The following is a 7,708-nucleotide window of genomic DNA, read 5'->3' as shown; positions in this document are numbered from 1 at the left end:
AATTGGCTCATGGTATTATAGAGGCTGGGAAGTCAGTCTCACAATGGGCCATCTGCAGGCTGGAGAACCTGGAAAGCCACTAGCATGGGTCAGTCCAAGTCTGGAGGCCTCAGAACCAGGGAAAGCAATGATGGAACTGTCAGTCCAAGGCTGAAGGCCTGAGCACCTTGGGACCTGCTGGTGCAGATCCCAGAGTCCAAAAGCTGGAGAGCCTAGAGTTCTGATGTTCAAGGGCAGGAAAGGAAGGTTTCCTCAGGTCCAGAAGTGAGAGGAAATTCGCCTTTCCTCTGTCTTTATGTTTCATCCCAGACATCAGTCCATTGGATGGTGCCTGCTCACACTGGGTGAGGATGGATCTTGCTTATTCAGGTCATTGATTCAAATGCCAGTCTGTTTTAGAAACACCCTCACAGATAGACCTCGAAATAGTCCTTTACCAGCTATCTGGGTATCCCTTAATCCAGTTAAGTTGGCACCTAAAATTAACCAATGCTGTTGTTAAAAAAATAAAAATAAAAAGTATCTATTCAAATTCATATACTTGTACAACTTATAGGAAGTATTTTGAGCTTCTTTCCTCAGTCTAAAATATACTTTACATATTCTATTATACAGTTAGTAGAGCTAAATAATTTAGTCCTTGGATACAGAATAATATAAATCCCCAGAATAATTTTGAATGACACTTTTCTTGACTTTACCTCAACATGGTCATGGCACTACTTTTTCAGGTCTGATAGCCTGACACCTTCTAGTTTCTAGTCAGTCAAATTAAATGTAAGTAATAGTAAAGGTGATAAAAGCTACTTTTGGAAACACAGCTTTATTAATTAAAACTATTTTTTTCTTATTTAACATTTGATTTATTTAATATCTCCCATTCTGCCCACTCCAAAGAAGCCTTATATTTGTTTTTAATAAAAGGGATTAAAAAATTTTTTAAAGCATTATATAACTACCATTAAATGAATAGATCATAACATTAAATTTTTATTTGTATGAATCTATAGTCTACAAATCAAGGCCAAATTGAATATGAGATTCTAGTATTTTTTTTAACTTTCTGAACCACACAATCAGCTCTCTGAAAATCATATAAAAGAACCACAATATATCAGTGCTTTAAAGTAATTCTTTCAGGAAGCAACAATGACATTTTAATGCTTTCAGAGGAAATACATCTGAATGAATTATGCTAGTTAATTACTTCCTAGGTTCTTTACCTTCCTCCTCACATAATTCACAAGCAACTCAGAATCTATTTCTTTTGTTAAATGACCATTAACATGAGTGCTTAGTGGATTAGCATTTCTGTTCATACACCATACTGATCTGAACGTATGTTCTAATGGTGCTGGTGAAAATTGTGATGCTGAAACATACGGCATAAAAACACATTTTAAGGTTTTAAAATATTATTCTTTTCTTAAATCTGGCACTGTTAAACAAAGGGACAGATTTGAGCCACTTTGGATCAAATGGAAAGTACAGTCTCTCTTTTTCAGCACAAAATTGAAATGAGGCAAATAAAGCAGCCTGTTACCATTTTCAAGTCTGGTTTAAGACAAGACAGGTTTGTTACGTGGATATATTTCATAATGCTGAGATTTGGACTTCTAATGATCCCATTGCACAAGTAGTAAGCACACAACTCAATAGGTAGTTTTTCAGCACTTGGACCCTTCCTCTCTCCCCACTTAGAATATCCAATGTTTATTGTTCCCATCTTTGTGTCTATGTATACCCAATATTTAGCTCCCGTTTACAAGTGAGAACATTTGGTATTTGATTTCTGTTTCTGCATTAATTCGCTTAGGATAATGGCCTCCAGCTGCATCCATGTTGCTGCAAAGAACATGATTTCATTACGTTTCACAGCTATGTAGTATTCCATGATATACATGTACCACATTTTTAATGTTAATTTTATTTTTAAATTTATTCTTGGAGCCTATAAATTGGTAAATTACAATAGTAATAGTACAAATAGTAGCAATACAGAGTATTTAGCAATATTGTAATATTTCTTTTTACTCGACAGTCCACCTTTGTGTTTCACTTTCCATAAACAAATACACTGGATTAAAGCAATAATACTTCTCTCAGAATTCTGAAACTGGGACTGAAACCTAGAAATGATTATTACTCTGCCATGTCTGAACTGTATCTAACATGAACATATAAATGCAGAAGTGGTTGGCAGGCATGCCCCACAATGTAAACTGAAGAGATGAGGGAATCAGCATGTATTGAGAGAGTAATGTGTAGTTGCTTGAAGAGAAACAGTCATGAGAAACAAAGTGAAGGAACTTCCTTATTTCACTACAGCAAATCCAAGCCCCAGGAATATTCTTTCAGCCCTGGAATTCCATAAGTTAACTAAATACCTTTTCTAAAATTCTCCTTTTGCTTAAGCTAATTCAAATTGAGTTTCTACTACTTGCAACCAGGGGAGTTGTAAGCTCATTTACATTGACTCTCGGTAACAGAGGAGTATTTAGTGTTGAATATTAAGAGTCTGCTTTTGGTTTCATGAAAAGGATTGCTTTCTAATAGTCAGAGCTGATTGTAGCAGACATGAACGGGGTTCCACCCAGACCACCTCCAAGAGAACCTTCTGCAAAACAGAGCTGACTGACAGACCACTTGTTATTCCTCTGGACCTACCTGGGCTGCTTCCCAACCAATGACTGAGCACAGTGAGGGTACTTATGCCAGGCCCTTCCTGCTTGATGCAGGACCCTTCTGATGGGCAACATTTTTCAAGAACTCCTCATCTCCTCATCAACATAGCTGAAACCCTCTTACAACTGCACTCAGGTCTGACACTTCCTATCATCCTACTTCCTTCTCTCCTTCACAGGTGTCCAATTTACATGGCTACCTGAAGATTCTTCCTACTCATTCCTGTACCCTCCTTTTTCCTTCACAGATGTTTCTCCCAATAAATGTGTTGCCTGTTGTATTTGTTTGCTAGGGCTGCCATAAAGAAATACTACAGACTAGGGGGCAATTGGATTTTTTTGCAGTTCTTGAGCCTGAAAGTCTAAGACCAAGGCATGAGCAGGTTTGGTTTCTCTTGACGTCTCTCTCCTTCGTTACAAATGGTCATGTTCTTACTGTGTCCTCACATGGCCTTTCCTCTGTGTCTGGGCATGCCTGGTGTCTCTCTCTTTTTATAAAATGATACCAGTCACACTGATTTCTGGCCCCACCCATACAACCTCATTTAACCTTAATTACTTCCTTAAAGGCTCTATCTCCAAATATAGTCACTTTGGAGTTTAGGATTTCAATATTTCAACATATGAATTTTGGGAAGACACAATTCAGTCCTTAACACCTGTCTAATCTCTGTTGGAATCTGCTTTTTGAAAGTCCCAAACTGATGCAGTGAACAAAGGGAAAATGAGCTGCCTTTGGTTAATAGTGAGCTCTGCTTCAGTGAAGATGGTCACACAGAGCCTGAGAGATGATTGTCCAGTGACATCGAATGGCCCACTTGATTAGATTTCTATCTAAATTCCACACTCACAGAGTTATTTATTTATTATTGAACATTAACAGTTAAAAGTAATCTGGAATCTGTCAGCTTGATACTAAGATAAAAGACTAAATTAGCATCTTTGAAAACATGATATGAGAAGAATCATAGAAGACACATTTGCTTTCTAGGTTAGTCATCTTTATGACCGTATTTGTACAAAGGCACATAGATATTTGTGTCTTGTTCATTCATCTATCCCAAATGCCCAGAAAGCGTAGTGTTTGGCACATTTTGTGTGTTCCACAAATAGTTGTTGGATTAATGGATTGATCATTGCCTTCCCAACACCCCCACAGTTACCATACCAATCGGTTCTCAGGTTCTATGTGTTAGAAATAACTGGAGGACTGTGATGATTATGATGCAAATGAGAGACAAGATGAATGATTTTACTGATTTTTCTTTCTTTCTTGGGTATTTTGGAAAGTTCCACATGGGAGGTAGAAGAAAATGAGAAGTCTTCTCACAAGTCTTCATGTTTAGTTTTATGGCCCCCAAATGCACCCAGGTAGTTCTTCTCTGTGTTGAACTATCTGACCCCCAAGAAGTCTACATTATTATACCAGAAGCTTTCTAGTAATTAGGTTCATTAAGGCTTAGTTTTTCTTCCTAGAAATAAAGACTGACAGGAAGGAGGGAAGACTAAGGATTGGATGCCATGCTTCATGGCATCCATGATGCTGAAATGAGCTGATGAGAGAAAAACTAGTGAGTGCTTAAAAGCTACAGATACTTAGGTTTCTAAGACATTCCTGGAGAACATCTGTTTGAAACATCAGAGGGGAGAGTATAGATACCAGGAATAGGAGAGTTTCACTCAAATTGGCTGGGCACATATAAAAACTTCTTTGAAAGTTACTCTTTTTAGTTGGGTATACATTTGTCAAAGGTTTTCAAGAGCACTAAGTTCTGAGCTCTGAGCAGATTCTTTAAAAATCAGCAAACTAACACAGGAACAGAAAACCAAGCACCACATGTTCTCACTCATAAATGGGAGTTGAGCAATGAGAACACATGGACACAGGGAGGGGAACATCACATACCAGGGCCTGTCGGGTGGTGGGAGGCAAGGGGAGGGATAGCATTAGGACAAATACCTAATGCATGCAGGGCTTAAAACCTAGATGACAGGTTGATAGGTGCAGCAAACCACCATGGCACATGTATACCTATGTAACAAACCAACATGTTCTGCACATGTATCCCAAATCTTAAAGAAAAAATAAAAATTGGTACTTGCAGAGAAAAAGAAAAAACATTTAAATTTTTAGAATAATTATTCTACATATTTCTTGAGCTATATCAAAGTCAGAAGAATGTTTGAGATTGATAAAAAAAAAAAAAAAAAAAAACCTCCCCAAGGAGGTATTGAGCACGTATCGAGGGTAGCTACAGCATTATCTCAATGATTGATTCTACCACCGAGTGCAGCCCAAGCAAGCTTCTTCCTTCACGTAATAGGACGAATATACCACTCTCTTTAACGCAGTAGTCTTCATAAGCTAGTAAATTGACATCCTACTGGACTTTTCTCTCATGCCATCCCAGGTGTTGCCCATTGTATTTCTAGCTCACCATTACTGTGCCAGTCACAGCTGATGATGCTTGGGCTTATTGTATAGCAGCAAGTTTAAACGTTTTCGTAGTTCCATTTTTCAGCATGAAACTCATCACATGTTCAGAAGAGCCCTTTTTACTCTGCACTTCCCCAAATGCAATCACTGACAGCTCCATTTGTTGTAAATTGGCTGAATCCCAAAGAGGTCAGGAATAAGGCAGAGAGAGATTAGTGGTTGCAAGCTCCCCACAATCCCCACTCCTGCAGAATGTCACAAGGTCATCATTCCTGTACAATCCTACAGAGGATTTCTTGATGACCAAGAAGGCCAGAGATGATTCGGGGTGTATGCTGTCTAGCAGCTACTTGGCCAACAGCTCCCCCTCCAGGGCACTGGAACATCATTTCCACAGCAAGTCAAGGTTGCATCCTCACCTTGGATAAACTAGCTGAGGACCCTCTTCCTCCTGCCTCACTTTCCATTTCCTTATCTCTTCCTTTGTGATTTATCCTCTGTCTCTTTCTCTTTGCTCATCATCTCTTTCTTTCTCTGGCTTTTTTCATTTTCTAAAATCATTTTCCACTAGTTACTATTTCCTCTTTCCAGACACATTCTTCTCTCTCTCTCTCTCTCATAATCTCTGATTTATATTTTTTATAATCTCTGCCTCTTTCTTGTCTTTAGTCTAGAAATCTTTCCCTCTTTCTTTCCATTTATATTTGTTCTTTATGTCTGTCCCCCTTTTTTATATTTGGGGTTTTTATTGTTTGTTTTTTGAGATAGGGTCTCACTCTGTTGTCCAGGCTGGAGTGCAGTGGTGTGACCATAGCTCAATGCACGCTTGTACTCTTGGGCTCAAATCATCCTCTCTCCTCAGCCTCCCAAGTAACTGGGACTACAGGCACCCATGCCACTATGCCCGGCTAACATTTTTTTTATTTTTCATTTTTATTTTTGTAGATATGGGGACTTCCTTTGTTACGCAGGCTGGTCTTGAACTCCTGGCCTCAAGCAATCCTCCCACCTTGGCCAATCTTTTTAGTTGGGTATACATTTGGGTATACATCCCAAGATGTATACATCCCAAGATTTGGGGATTACAGATGTGAGCCACTGCACCTAGCCCCTTTAATATGTTTGGTTAAACCTCCTCTCCCCTACCAAATTTTCTCTCCTCTTTCTTTTTTTGCTTCCTTCCTCCCTTCCTTCCTTCCTTCCTTTCCTTCCTTCCTTCATTTATTTCATATTTTTTTTGAGACAGGGTCTCACTCTGTCACCCAGGCTGGAGTGCAGTGACACAATCATGGTTCACCACATCCTCAACCTCACCTGGCTCAAGTGATCCTCCCACCTCAGCCTCCTGAGTAGCTGGGACTACAGGCATGGGCAACCATGTCTGGATAGTTGGGTTTTTTTTTGTATTTTTTTGTAGAGACAGGGTTTTGCCATGTTGCCCAGGCTGATCTCTTGACTCCTGGGCTCAAGCCATCCACTGACCTCGGCCTCCCACAGTGGGATTACAGGCGTGAGCCACTGCATCTGGTCCCTCTCCTCTTTCTCATATGCTAATCTGGTGTGGCATCAATTTGTCACTATCTACTGCTATTTGTTTACAAAAAACAGCAGATATTTATTTTTCTATCATTTCTCCATCTCCTCTTCACCCTCCTCATCAAGTATTTTTCTATATTCTTTACTTTTCTTTCCCTCATTTTCAATTTTGTATCTTACCAAATCTTTCACTGATTTGTTTTCTACCTTTCTTGTTTTCTTTTATGTCTTCTCTTTGTTGTCTTTTTCTCTCCTCCTGGTTTTGTACACACACACACCTGTTCTTCCTCTCTACCTCCCTATCCTTCTTTCTCCTGTCTTGTTTTTTTTGTTTGTTTGTTTGTTCGTTTTTCTGTTGTTGTTGTTGTTTTCTTTTTGAGACGGAGTCTCACTCTGTCGCCCAGGCTGGAGTGCAGTGGCACGATCTCGGCTCACTGCAAGCTCCGCCTCCCGGGTTCACACCATTCTCCTGCCTCAGCCTCCTGAGTAGCTGGGACTACAGTTGCCCGCCACCACGCCTGGCTAATTTTTTGTATTTTTAGTAGAGACGGGGTTTCACCATGTTAGCTAGGATGGTCTCAATCTCCTGACCTCGTGATCCGCCCACCTCGGCCTCCTCAGGTGCTGGGATTACAGGCGTGAGCCACCGCGCCCAGCCTCCTCTCCTGTTTTTTAACTCATCCTTTGGCTTTATGTCTGTTTTTGTCTGTGTATGTGTGTGTGTGCATCGTGTATGCACACCCCTCACATGTGCACAGAAGACAGGAGAGGCAAGGAGAGGAGTGCATGAGGTTAGAGAGCTACCCACAGAGACTGAATCTGAGGTTTGTAACCCTGGTTTCCCATGAGAATCTTCTGATTTAATTGTTTGCAAAGGGGTCAATGAACCCAATAAGCCTGGGTTTAGATCTACTGGTTTAATGATGAAACCCCTTGAAAGCCAAGATTAATTATTCTTACCTCATGCAATAACCAATAGGAAAAGGAGATTTTTGAGGACTTCAGTGAAATAAGATATCTGTGTGAGACAGAGAATCTGAAAGCATTATGG

The sequence above is a fragment of the Pongo abelii genome, chromosome 2 (genome assembly GCF_028885655.2).
Source record: "Pongo abelii isolate AG06213 chromosome 2, NHGRI_mPonAbe1-v2.0_pri, whole genome shotgun sequence".
Classification (NCBI taxonomy): domain Eukaryota; kingdom Metazoa; phylum Chordata; class Mammalia; order Primates; family Hominidae; genus Pongo; species Pongo abelii.
Note: the sequence above shows the minus strand (reverse complement) of the source record.